Below are 14,373 nucleotides of genomic sequence, written 5' to 3' on the forward strand. Positions count from 1 at the left end.
CCCCCCTTTCAGTACCGGAGCCGATGAAACAGCGTCAGCAGTACAACAGACTAGTCTTTGGATTGTCTCCAGGTAAAAAGTGACACTTGGTTCACAGTGTCAGGTGGACCCCCCTTGGGTCAATGAGTTCAGCTTTTATTCTGAAAGGAACTGTTGCTTAGTTGGAAAAATGCAACAGATTTTATCCAGCTTGTTGGTTCTTTGCTTAAAAAGGAAGTCTGGATGGCCAGTCCGCTACTTCTCTTAGCATGCGGTGAACTGCAGAGAACTCCAGTAAACTACTGAGAACTCCAGTGAGATCTTGAGAACTAAACTTAAAGAGCGGGTCAATTGAGCCTCGGAGTCCTTCTCCACCCACGTATCAATTTTAAAAAATGCAACATTAGTAGGCGTTGCCTGGAGGACCGAGAGGGCGGAGCCGCGGCAGTGACGAAGACGATGGCTAACTAGACGAAGCTAGCTCCCTTCACTCTGAGCAGTTGATAGAAGTGGAGGACGTTTCTCCCCCTCCTTACAGACACTCGAGAAGAAAGGGACCAAGTCTATTTGGAGGAGACAAGCGGACCTGAGTCTTATTGTTTTGAGCTTGTGAGTTGCCTGAAACTCCCAGAACCGACCCAACAGAATCACCTCTGAAAGGTAAGTAGCCGTTAGCCATAGCATTGGATTAGCTGCAGGGTTTGTCTCCACGGCCCCAAAAAGCTAGTATTCAGCATGTTTTAGAGGTTTATCTGCTTCAGCACACCTGGTTTTAATCAGCAACAAATAGCTGAGCTGCTTAACAGCTAATCTAACCTGTTAAAGCAGGAAAATCCACTGAAACATGCTGGATAGCTCTCCGGTAGCCCTGGGCTCAAGGTACAGTCTGCTGCATATAAAGTTATGAAAATACCCCATGAGAAAATTATTCTGTAATGTGTTCAGCCCACTAAAACTGCCCTGATTTCTTTATTTATTTACTAATAACAGCTGCTCTCTCGGTTCTAGGTCCTCTGGTGTCTGCAGCTGGTCTCTGGTGTCTGCAGCTGGTCTCCTCTGCTGGTGTCCTCAGGATCAGGAACTTCCAGAAGAATGTGCCTTTCAATGACTCTTTCCCCCTTATTTGTTATATTAATTAAATAAATCTCAATTTATATATTTCCTGTTTTTGTTCATGTCCATAAATACTTAAACATGCTTGAAATTAGAACGAGCTTTTAACAGTGAGGTGCTAGTTTAATTAATCACAATAGCTAGTTAAACATGCAACAAAAATGTGATATTCAATGTAATTTATAAATATCCATTAAAATATCAAAACTGGAATCTAAATGAGATATTTGGCAGCACAAAAAACTTGTCAAACACAATATTTATTATAATAATTGTAGGCAGACAGGAGACAGAGCTGATGGAGGTTCTCAGTCATCGAAGGAAGGCTGAAGGCTTTCCAGGAACAGGAGATGTGGTGTTGTCTCTTCTCTCTCTATTCTGCCAGATGAGCTGATAGGTTACAGGTGTGTGAGGACATCCTCATGCTGTCATAACCAGATGACAGGAGTTATCAGGTGATCAGCCAGGCTAATGAGATGCAGAAAGAAAACAAATTCAGGACAGTGTACAATATGTGGTGTTGCTCACCTTATGTGCTCTTATAGAATATTAATGTGTGCATGCCTCATGGTGTAGAGTCCATATTTTGCTGAATGTCCTGCAATAATGCAGGTTATTAGTTAATTTACTTTTGATAGCAAAAACAAAATATTTAATGTAAAAGTTATTTTCCAGGAGAATCAGCTCACACGTCACCACCAAGTGTCACGGGCAGAATCAGTAGCCTCCGTCATGATGTCATCACATACTTATTTAATTGTTAATATCTTAAAAATTCTGAAATGTTTTAATTTTTTTTTTTACCTTGAACAGTTCACTGAGCTTGCACTGTCACTGAGGTGGAAGCTGGAATCAACAGCAGACACCTCCCACCTTGGTCTTTTCAGGGGGTCTGGACGCTCTGGGACCTTCTGGAAGATGAATTTTCATCATGGTCCCCGTGGGTCACCAGACACACTGCGGCTGTGAACTCCATTCTGGCTGGCTATGTAAAAACAAAGAAGCAGCACATTTATAAATGTTTAAAAGAGCATAAAATCACGTGTAAAAATAATCTGTAAAACAAATTAAAACTAGAAGGTGATAATAAAATGTTTGCATAGAAGATTATTAAAAATAATTCACCTTTGCTACAGGGAAGGTTTCACATCAGCCTGGACAAGTACATTCATGCAGCTAAATCAGTCTGACAGCCAGTGTCTTGGGTAGATTTAGCCTGGAAAAAAAAAATAGAAGCACATTGTTGTTGGAGTTTATAGTCAGATAATATACAAAAGAATCTCCTATATAGGCGCTTTATAACATTCCTAGTGTGTGATCGTTGTTATAACGTAAAAGTCAGTCACATATGATGTGGAGAGCCTGAAATGCGACCTCCTGAACAGAATTCCTCACAGAACCGGGTCACAAGCTGGGTTTCACGCTGTAATGTTGTCAACAAGTGCTGCGTCAGTTAGAGTCACTGTTGCAGAATTGCCGACTGACTAGCTAAAGGAAGTGAACCACGTCTCTCAGACTTTGCATTTAGGTAGGGAATTGTCTTTAGAAGATGTTAAAACGTTTATTTAGCTGACTCACCTCAGACTGGAGCCCGCCGTGGTGGGGGAGCAGAGTCGGTGGGCTGCATCTAAATCGCGGAAGAGCCACGGTGGGCACAGCCTCCCTCTTCAAACGGAGACGTGCAGAATCGCGGGTAAAATGCCCACAGAGTCACCGCAACCATACTACACTACACCTACTCACCAATACTAAGACGATATGGAACACTAAACCCGAAATACTTTCCCAATTACACTAACAGCCAAACACTAACTAAACTATAATATACAACAGCCAAGCTAACACTAAATAAGTATTTATAACACTAAAAGATATGCTAAAGACTAGGATATGCTAATGCTATATGCTAATGCTGAACTACCGCTGACCTCCTACACTCGCTTGCAAATCCAACTCCCACTCGCCACAGGGCGTGGCCGAGACGCTCGTTGCTTTTATAACTTTGGCACGGAGCTGCTACATAGTACTCTACTGGTTTACGTAGTACCAGTGGCGGTTCTACATGGAAGTACTCCCCGGGCGAGGCCCCCTTTGAGCGCCCCCCCAACCGCCCCCACCACCACCACCACACCACCCCACCTGCACGAACACACACGTTTTCTATAAACAGGCATGTTTTATTAGAACGACTATTGAACATTCATTTTTCTAAGTTGCACATATTTACATTAATTACTATGAAGTTGTCAGAATGTAAAGCAATATACATTATACACTGTATCAAAATATATAGAATCAAATATACAAAAACAACTAAACTAACTAAATATTAAGAATATATGCACATAATATATAATAAATATTCTAAATAGCAAAAATATTTCACACATAACAAACTAAAGATAATCACTACAGCACTGCACTTAGAACAGAAAACACAAACTAAAATTAAAACCTAACTTTGATGCAAAGTCATCAATAATGTCATCATATGAAATCTGCTCCCCTACTGAGTGATTGATACTAATCAGAGCCAGGTTAGTGAGCTGCCCCTGAAACATAGGTGACCTCAGGTATGACTTGATCAAGTTTTGAAAAGCTCCTCTCAGCTTGAGCCACAGTGACTGGCAGAGCAGTCCAAAAGTTGGGGTAGATCTCCAATAGATCTCATGATCCATAATATTTTACAATTGCCTCTGAAATTGTAATTTAAACTGACATAAAAAACTGTAGACTAACAAAAATGCCAACTTTTACAGAGCAAATCATGTAAAAAATAATCAGTGCAGCCATCTGCAATAAATAAACAGGATAGTTAGTGGTGACTGGGGAGTTTTCTTCTGCTTGTAGAGTTGTTTTATTTATTATTATGTGAACTTGATCAACATGTGTTTGTTGTTGTTCAGGCAGGCCACAGGCTGCAGCGAGCATTTAACAAATCCTAGTTTGAATCAATAAAAAACGATTCAAGGAATTTATTCGAACCATTTGAATATTCGTTTCAATATTTCAGCCCTATTAGCTCTGTAAGCAACTAGTTGACCGGATTTAACCGTTAAAATCCCAGTTAACTGGTTCAAAAAATTGAAAACATTCATCATGAGAGCGAACATACCTTTATTTTTCTCCTCTTTTTTTCTTTTTTTATTCCTGAATCGGGCACCTGTTGGGTTTTAGCCTTTTTATGTTCATCTCTTCTGTTTGGCTCTTGACTCAATAAGTTTCCTTTAGTCAGGACTAAACAATTTGACCTTGATGGGGGGGGTGACCACAAAATCATTTTGTTTTTCCTTTTTTTATTCGGCCATTTCACACAATTCAGAAACACCTGAAAGAATGATAGGCCTGTGTTTATGATATTATGAATGAAATGTGGAAGAACATCAAGATGTGATCGACTTTAGCCATGTTGATAGTTGATTCAGCCCCTACCAGCTCATTTCATTTGGACCCACCCAGAGGTGAATTCCCCCGCCGCACCCCTCCCCTTCCTCTTCTTCATATACACACGGTGCACGTGAACGTTCTCAGTCAGCAGGAGCGCCTGCAGCTGCAGGGGGCGCCAACTTGCTGTTTCCAATCCAGACACTGTCATATGACAGATAATAGAAAACCTCGGTGCGGCGCAGATTTCCTTTTTTTTTTTTTTTTTTTTTTTACTCAGCGCTTGTGCGCCCCTTTTGTGTCATGAAAAAATGCCGCCCCGGGCAACTGCCCTGTCTGCCCGTGCCTAAAACCGCTACTGCGTAGTACTTTACTCTTTAGCCATTGGCTAAAATTTATTCAAAATGACTCAAATTCTATGTTTTCAGCTGAAGGTGGCGCATTACTGTGGTTTTTAGACAGAATTTTTAATTTTTAAAGAAAATGCACCAAAATGCTAAAATAAAGAATGCACACATTTAAAACACTATTAGACACTCATTTATACAGTTCATCAGCAAAAAAAAGTTAATTTAGACGTTACTTGCTCTTTAAGATGGCGTGGGACTGGTTTTATTAAAGGAGACATAACATGCTTTTAAGTTATTCCTTTTTACATCTAAATCCTTCAGTTGGGGGTCTAAAAACAGTGGAACTGCAGTTCTTTGGTCTGATTTCCTCATTATTGTTGCTCTACAGACCCTCATCTACCCCTGTTCTGAGGAGAGTCTTGAGAACGAGCCGTTTTGGGGTACTGTCTCTTTAAACTGGAGGAGGAGCTGTAAACTCCGCCCCCCTCCATAGTGCAGACCTGTACTCTCCTCCCCCAGTCGGACTTTGTAGTTCTATAGAGAAATCATTATTTAGCATAGCAGATTTAGCATAGCATATTAGCATTTTTAAAACACGTGGGGAGAGTAGTTCATCAAGCTGTTTCATGGCTGCTAACTCTCTCATGCATTTGTCTGTAGTCACTCACACACACCCGTCACGGCCGACGGAGGGACAAGCGAGCAGGCACACGCGCGCGCGCACACACACACACACACACACAAGGAATGCTGCTTGCTTATTTCTGTAAAAAAATGTTTAAAAAAATGATACAGCTCATTAAAACACCATTCAAAGAATATATTTTATTAAGATCTCTATCTATATACATACATATAATTATAAATAATTTTATAAGTAGTCTTATTTTATATTGGGTGTCTTAATGGCTGAAAATGGATAAAAAGCAGTTACATTTTAATTTAAACATTTGAGATTCTAGTCAAAAATAAAGAACATTCCTCCAAGTGTTCTTTAATGTCATCATTATAATTCTAATGCTTACAACTTTGTTTTTATTGTCTGCAATGCGTAGCCTATATCTTTATTAAATGTGTTTAGCTGTAAAGTGGTAATTCTCTCTAATGTGTACAGAGAGGTGGACATCAGTGCTGCAGTGAAATTCCCAAGATCAGTCTGCTTTGCTAACAAATATAGTTAAATCTTACCTGCATTCTAAATAAATACCGTTAGGTGAAAACATCAGTAGGCATTGAGTTATTGATACAATCCCTAACAGCCAGAATGGAAGAAGAGCATGCTGGGTCATCCTGGACCTGAGCCTGTTCTGTGTATTTACCTACAGGATGCAATAAATGTCTACAAGGCGGAGTTTGGACCATTACATCTAAAAGAAAACATACAATCAGTGATTTTTTTTATTGTTTACATTAATATACAAATTTTCTAAGTATTAACCTCACAGCAAATAAGTAGAACAATATAATAAACAGGCTTTAGTAGTTAAAACAGGCGTTGTGCACACAGGTGCTTTGTGTCTCGGTGCTGGTGGTGTCTAGGTCTCAGAGTTCCTGTCCTCCTGCCGTCTTCTGTTGTCCTCAGGAAACGGATTGATGTTTCCTGATGATGAGGGAGGGGCAGTATGTGGGCTTCAAACTGGTCCTGGATAACAGTGGGAGACCTCCGTTGTCTGAATACTGAGACCAGAGGGTTGGTGAGATGCAGATCTTCTCTACCTCATCTAGAAACGGAGTTGGTTCAGGGAAAACTTTTCCAAAGACCAGTTCCATGATGTCATCGCCATATTCTGCAATGATAGACAATAACTTTAATGACATATTTTGTTTACAAGCAGCTTTAGGAAAGTTGTTTCTTTAGCTTTCATGTTTATAGTCACGTTTGTGTTTGTTCACAAGTTCACTTTGCTACAGTGACTTCATATTCTTACAAATGTAATAAAATAGTGACACTAAAATTATACAAATGACTCCTTATGAAAGGAAGCTCATTAGAGAGCAGTGCAGACAGACTTACTACATGCTGCAGCTGTTTTTGTAGGCCAGCTGCTGCTGAACTTGGGGAAAGTTATTCTGCACACATCCAGATCAGATGGTCGATTACAGAAAATAATGTAATTCAATAATTTCTAAACAGACTAAACAAGTAAAACATCAAATAAATCACTCTGCTGTCATCAGACGGAGTGATTCAGGGGGTGAAGTGTTCTTAATGATGAGGGTGGCTGAGGTGTGTCATCACTCACTTTGGTCTGGTCCAGCTACCATCTCTTTACTGGTGGGTCTCCTTCCTCAGTAGGTGACGTGAAATGCCAACATCTGAACGTTCTGTGTTCCTTAGAGGAGAAGAAAAGTAACATTAGCAAGCTGGCTAAATTATTTTTTACTAGCATCTCAAGGACTTGGAGAAGCAGATCTTCACTTACCTAAACATCAGACCAGTTTGTCCCAGCTGAGCTCATCAGGGCTTTAGTCTGACAGCCTGTCAGTGAAACACGGCTCCAGTCTTCTGGATGTGGACTCTAAAAAGCAAAGGAACATTTTTACTTTGTTTTAATTATTTTACAGCCGATTTTATCAGCTTTCCGACGCTCACGCTCATACAGACGGTGAGCTTTGCTGCGTCTGACTGATGCAGAGTTAGTTTTTATATCTGCAGTGAGACAAAAAACTAACCTCACTCCACTCAGAGATCGTTCTTTAAAACTCTATTAAATCCACTGTGTTGACGCACTTTAATGACTGTCACGCTGCATTTTAGCTGATATGGGACTTTATTTACTGGATGCTAAGATTACATCACACTCATGTAGAATAACACACAGGCTCTCTGCTGTTACAATCAGTGGGAGGTTATCATCTGGTGTAAAAGAAGGCGTTGATCAGAAATCACGTTTTATTCCACGAAAATCAGCCAAATCCACATTAATCTGGGTGCTAACTTTACTAGCATACTGTGCTAGCGATAGCAAGCCGGATGCTAACGCTTTAGTGCTGCTAATGCCCGTAAATCTAAAGTAAAGTTTGTCGACATTTTAGAGTGATATGAAGCTTACCGCTCTGCTGCTGTGTCCCGGTGCTGCCACATTCAGATGGAAATAACTCCTTTTAGATAGATGAAGCCCTCAGTACTTAGCCACTAGCCTGGAGACAGAACGAACGAACCACGCGCGCGCGCGCACACACACACACACACACACACACACACACACACACACACACACACACACACACACACACACACACACACACACACACACACACACACACAAACAAACGCAAACACACTACTTTTTCTTCTGTGTTTTTTTAGCAGTAGTGTCATCAGCTCCTGGGTTTAAATACTGCCACACCACCCTTCCTTAAAACGAGGAACAGTTTTGAGCTGTGTGTGGCTAAAATAACCAGACATTCTGCATTTTTCCAATAGGACTACAAAAAATCTTAGCGAGAAGAAAAAATGGCGGATTGGCTCTGTGTTTAGCCAAGGGCCATTACCATATTTGGTAGTTATCCTCACTAAATTAATTACTGATGTAACAGATAATGTAAAAAGTGAATGGGTGGACAAATATGCCCAAAACTTAATTATTAAATATCTAAATAGCAACTCCAGTGAATAATATAAGCCTTTTTGCTCACTTAGACACTTAAAATGTGAAACACACCGTGTTAATGGATAAAAAAGTGGGTTTTTCATGTTATGTCTCCTTTAATCTGGATGTTTTGATTTCTGGTCGAATCAAAGTTGGCAGATTTATAAACACCACAGAGACTATGCCACGCTTCAGAAAGGAATGTTCTGATTGGATGAGTAAGCAAAGTGTCATGCGTTTACATTACGTGTAGTCAGAATGTCTAGTGCAGCTAGATTATAGTCATATTACTTATTAAAGCATACTAATCATGACATTGTCATTTCACAGATTGGTCAATATTATATTATTGACTAACACTTTGTTTGATTAGCTTTATTAAAAAATAGAGTTCTTTGATTTATTAAAAGGAAAGAGTCCTTTATCTTCTTTCTTCTCTTGAGCTGGAAAGGAAGCAGTTTAGAAGCAAATGCATGACCTTGAGGCAGTCTCCTGCAGATTAGTACTGTGTCAGAGGCATCTGTGGAGGGAGGGAAAATAACCCTCGGTGGAATGGCACCTCCATCACGTACCTCAACTGAAGCCAAAAATCCCAAATGAGCTAAAACGCAAGAAGCATGGGTGCAGAGCGGGAGCAAAACGGAGACAGAGTAAGAGGAAATTCAAACCATCTCTTCCATCAATCATAATGGGCAATGTTAGATCACTGGCCAACAAGATGGATGAACTCCAAGCCCTTTCAAGGACTCAGCCAGAGTATCGGCAGTGCAGTGTTATGTGTTTAACTGAAACGTGGCTGCAGGACCATATCCCCGATTCCAGCATCTCTCTGCCAGGATTCCTGACTGTATGAGCAGACAGAGATCTGAAGAGGAGCGGGAAAATAAAAGGAGGTGGAGTGGCAGTGCTTGTCAACAACAGATGGTGCCATCCAGGTCGTGTTTCAGTGAAATGTCGTCTCTGCAGCCCAGATGTTGAACTCTTGGCAGTAAGTTGTCGCCCATATTATTTGCCAGGAGAGTTCATCAGTGTTGTCTTGGCAACCGTTTATATTCCACTTTCAGCCATTGCTGAAAGCGCATGTGATGCCATCAGTTCTGTTGTCGCTAAGCTACAAACCCAGCACCCCAATGCATTTGTGGCTATATCTGGTGATTTTAATCATGCCTCGCTCTCTGCTACACTTCCAACATTTCAACAGTTTGTCAGCTGCTCCACCAGAGAAAACAAGACATTGAATTTTAGTTATGCAAATGTAAAGAATGCATACATGTCCAAAACAAGACCTCCTCTGGGACAATCAGATCACAATCTTATTTTTCTCTGCTCAGAATACAAACCACTTGTTCAGAGGCAACCTGTGACAAGAAGAACTGTGAGAAAATGGTCACAGGACGCTGGAGAAGCCCTGCAGGGTTGTTTTGAGAGCACAGATTGGATCACTCTCTGCCAAGGATATGAAGAGGACATCAATGCCATGACTGGATGTGTCACTGACTATATAATCTTCTGTGTGGAGAACATCATATCCACCAGAACAGTGAGATACTTCGCTAATAACAAACCCTGGATCACCAGTGAACTGAAGAATCTGCCAAATGAGAAAAAAGCCTTCAAGGAGGGAGACAGTAAATTCTTGAGGAGTATACAGAAGCAACTGAAGATCAAGGTCAGAGACAGCAAGGAGGCCTACAGAAAGAAGCTGGAGAACAAATTACAGAGGAACAATATCAGAGATGTCTGGTCAGGGATGAAGAAGATCACATGCTTCAAGCAGAGGAAGGATTGCACAGATGGCAGCCTGGACACAGCCAATGATCTGAACAAGTTCTTCAATAGGTTCAGTTCAGGAACAAACCCAGCATCCTCCTCGCCTGTCCCCAGCCAATCAGACATCCCATCCTCCTCTGATCCAACATTTTCCTGTCACACGCCAGCTCTTTTGTCCTCTAACACAGTCATGGACTCTTCTGATTCTATAAATCTGTCTTCAACCAAGTCAGGAGATGCTGCTGCCCCATTTACCTCCCCCTCCCCCCATCTGTCTCTAGAAGCCAGGTGAAGAGGCAGCTGGAGAGACTGAACAGGAACAAGGCTGCAGGACCAGATGGTGTCAGCCTCAGAGTACTGAAGGCCTGTGCAGAGCAGCTCTGTGGGATTCTGCAGCACCTCTTCAACCTCAGCCTGGCCCAGGAGAAGGTTCCAGTCCTGTGGAAGACATCCTGCCTTGTTCCAGTTCCAAAGAAAACTCTCCCATCAGTCAATGACGACTACAGACCGGTTGCCATGACATCCCACATCATGAAGGTCATAGAGAGACTCCTGTTGGTCCACCTGAATAAGCAAACTGGGACATATCAGGACCTGCTGCAGTTTGCTTATTGCCATGGAGTTGGAGTTGAAGATGCCATCATCCAGCTGCTTCAAACAACCCACTGTCATCGGGACAAAGCAAGCTCTGTCATTTAGTCTTTAATCCAGGCAATAGTTGAGGCCCCCATCTGTGTCTTCTGGAGTTTCTGGCAAAGTGCATCAGGCTGAATTGTGTTAAATGCACTAGAGAAATCAAAGAACATGACCCTCACAGTGCTGCACAGTTTGTGAGGCTGAAGAGCTGCACATCAAACCAGGCGATCAGTAACATTGGAGCACCACAGGGGACTGTACTCTCACCATTCCTTTTCACCCTGTACACCTCAGACTTCCAGTACAAATCAGAGACCTGTCATCTACAGAAATACTCAGATGACTCTACAGTTGTCGGGTGTGTCATAGATGGACAGGAAGTTGAGTACAGAGAGCTGGTGGAGCGCTTTGTGGCATGGTGTGGAAACAATCATCTGACCTTGAATGTGAACAAAACAAAGGAGATGATTTTAGACTTCAGAAGAAACAGGGTGGAGTCAAACACTGTTCCCATCATGGGAGAAGAAGTGGAGGTGGTTGAGGAATACAAATACCTTGGAGTTCACCTGGACAACAGACTGGACTGGAGAAAGAACAGTGAAGCTGTTTACAAGAAAGGACACAGCAGACTGCACTTCTTGAGGACGCTTAGGTCCTTCAATGTCTGTAGCAAGATGCTGCAGATCTTCTACAAGTCTGTTGTTGAGAGTGTAATCTCTAGCCATCGTCTGTTGGGGTAGCAGCATCAGAAGCAGGGACCTGAAAAGGCTCAACAGCCTAATAAAAAAGGCTGGCTCTGTTCTGGGACGACTGTGGAACCACTGGAGGAGATAATGCAAAGAAGGATTCTCCAGAGAATCAAGAAAATGATGGACAACCCTGAGCATTCTCTTCACAAGACTGTCCAACAACGGAAGAGTGTCTTCAGTCAAAGGCTTCTTCAGTATCGCTGCAACACTGACCGCTACTGGAGATCCTTCCAGCCAACAGCCATTGTAATATACAATAATCCTTTGATGACTTGATTATTATTATTATTCTGAGCTACTACAGCAATCAATTTTCCTCTGGGATTAATGAAGTATTTTTGAATTGAATTGAATTGAATTTAATTAAATAGAATTCGTAAATCTGTCAAATCTAGATTTAAAGGTGCGGTGTGGAAAACTATTTCGTTCTAAACTTTTTTTTCATGCCTCTTAACATACTAACATAGTATAACTATAAATATATTGTAGAGATTTTTAAAAAACTGAAAATATTTTTTAAGTGGTTCTCTCTCATTTGTCTAACGACAGCCAATTGTTGCTTTTGGACTCGTTTGTCTCTTTCGTCAAACGACAGCATTTCTGCACTTCCCTGTGTACTACATTCACTCGCACAAATGCATTTTGCTGCAGAACACACCGGAAGTGAGATGCTCTGCCAGAAGCGTAAGTGAGAGTTTCTGTGCTCAATAATGGCAGAGAAAAAGTAACAGTGGTACTGCTTCACCCGAGACCCAAAAAGAAAAACACCATTTCAACAAGCCGAAAACAATAAAACATTTGGACGCAGAAAGAGGACAAACCGGGATGAACATTGGCATTGCGTTTCAACGGTGGCAACAACTGCGGGAGTCACGTGGCCTGAAAACCGATGCTATGTTGCTATTTTTCTTTTGGACAGGTAATTCTCACTTCATATTACAATATCTTAGAATAATAAAGGCATTGTTTCATTATTTTCATTTTGTTTAGAAAGACTGAACTGGACTGTTGCTTTGTTTTACATTTGCTCTAAATTACTGTGGCAGTGTGAGCGTCCTGTCACAGTGTCCCGATTGATCATGCGCCCTGGCTAGTTGGCCAAGGGGATGTCCCTTTGGCTGACTGGTTAGCGCGCGTGACTCTCACCCAGGAGTCTGGGGATCAAATCCCGCCCGGGCCCTCGTTTCTCCACCTTGCCACATTTGGCGTTGTTGGCAGGATCCATGTAGTACTGTCAAGTAGGTCCATGGATGTGAAGTTTGTGGCACCCTGCGCGGGAGCAGAAGGACGTGCTTGTGGAAAGGGGGGAAGATGTGACAGTGTGAGCGTCCTATCACTGTAACCCGATTGATCATGCGCCCTGGCTACTTGGCCAAGGGGATGTCCCTTTGGCTGACTGGTTAATGCGTGTGACTCACACCCAGGAGTCTGGGGATCAAATCCCTCCCGGGCCCTTGTTTCTCCACCTCGCCACATTACCCTAACTCATTTCCACCTTTCTTTGTTAGCAATAATAGCACATTATGCTAATAGTACGTAAACACTGATCTGAAGGACTCTTTTTTGATACAAAATACCTGGTGACATACACATTGGGATCAACTTAAGTCTTTAATGTAATTTTCTTGCTAATATTTTCCCTTTCTTTTGCTGTTGGTTATGAAAAGGCATCATACTCAACTCTGCTGATTCACAGTAGGACAAAACTACCACCTCTAGTTGGTGTATAGTTTATAATCTGCATTTTAAACATAAATTCAAAGTAAAACTCAGAGAGGCAGAGTCTTGTTACAGCAGCATCCCAAATGTGTATTTTCATTGATCGATTGCAGACAGGAGTAAAAACAGAGGAGTCAGAAGTGACATAAAAACACAAACAGCACCAGCCGTACCCCCCCCCCCCCCACACACACACACCTTAAAATTAAAGTTACTAACTTTAATTAAAACAATTTTCTCTCCCCACCCAAACCACAAAACAGTCCCAAAAGTGAATAGTAAATTACTAACCGTTTGTCCTGAGGCCAAAGGTGCGAAGCGGGAGCTGGGAGGCAACAATCAACCATAGATTCAATGTGGACAGAACAGTTTCCAGAAGTCTCACACCCTTCGTAGGCACGACAATAACTCACTGCTCACACAAAGTCCAATCTCATCATATATTTGTTTAACGAGAGTGACATGTGTTCGCTCTAAGCTCCAGAGTTTCCAGACAAACTGCTCACATCCACAGATTCCAACAGTCCAGGTTTTGGAGAAACAGTCCACAGTGAGGAATAGTTTTTAAAAGATCCAACCTCTTCTTTTTGGCGGGGCCGAGCCGGGATCCTCAGCAGGTGTAGCCACGTCAGCGGGGATGACTGGAGGCGATGCCACTGAGGGTGACAACTAGATTTCTGGATCCACAGCACCTTGAAGCAGCAAGAGTGAAGCTTGGTCCACTCCCCTGCAGATAATTCGGTCCACTTGAGCCGTCTTCAAATCCAAAGATGATGTGTCACCTCCTGCACTCCACATCAAAGAATGAACAGAATGGAGCAGCTATGACCTTTTTTGAAAATCAAAATTCCAAAATTTTCTCGTCTCTCTCGTCTTCCTCCGCTTATCCGGGTCCGGGTCGCGGGGGCAGCATCCCAACTAGGGAGCTCCAGGCCGTCCTCTCCCCGGCCTTGTCCACCAGCTCCTCCGGCAGGACCCCAAGGCGTTCCCGGACCAGATTGGAGATGTAACTTCTCCAACGTGTCCTGGGTCGACCCGGGGGCCTTCTGCCGGCAGGACATGCCCGAAACACCTCCCCAG

General features: G+C 42.2%; 3 long non-coding RNA genes across 3 annotated transcripts; 1 reads left to right on the forward strand and 2 right to left on the reverse strand.

The window, feature by feature from the left end:
- Positions 1-501: 501 nt before the first annotated feature.
- On the forward strand, positions 502-1,137 carry LOC139061642 (uncharacterized). The gene is made up of 2 exons (XR_011515447.1): positions 502-639; positions 988-1,137. It is a non-coding gene; the product is annotated as an uncharacterized lncRNA (long non-coding RNA).
- Positions 1,138-1,933: 796 nt separating this feature from the next.
- Positions 1,934-2,769, reverse strand: LOC139061643 (uncharacterized). Its single transcript, XR_011515448.1, has 3 exons — positions 2,671-2,769; positions 2,218-2,308; positions 1,934-2,077 (listed from the first exon to the last, which is right to left on the reverse strand). It is a non-coding gene; the product is annotated as an uncharacterized lncRNA (long non-coding RNA).
- Positions 2,770-6,411: 3,642 nt separating this feature from the next.
- Positions 6,412-8,007, reverse strand: LOC139073078 (uncharacterized). The gene is made up of 4 exons (XR_011521879.1): positions 7,880-8,007; positions 7,250-7,345; positions 7,070-7,159; positions 6,412-6,613 (listed from the first exon to the last, which is right to left on the reverse strand). It is a non-coding gene; the product is annotated as an uncharacterized lncRNA (long non-coding RNA).
- Between the last annotated feature and the right edge of the window lie 6,366 nt (positions 8,008-14,373).

The sequence above is a fragment of the Nothobranchius furzeri genome, chromosome 11, assembly GCF_043380555.1.
Source record: "Nothobranchius furzeri strain GRZ-AD chromosome 11, NfurGRZ-RIMD1, whole genome shotgun sequence".
In the NCBI taxonomy this organism is placed as follows: domain Eukaryota; kingdom Metazoa; phylum Chordata; class Actinopteri; order Cyprinodontiformes; family Nothobranchiidae; genus Nothobranchius; species Nothobranchius furzeri.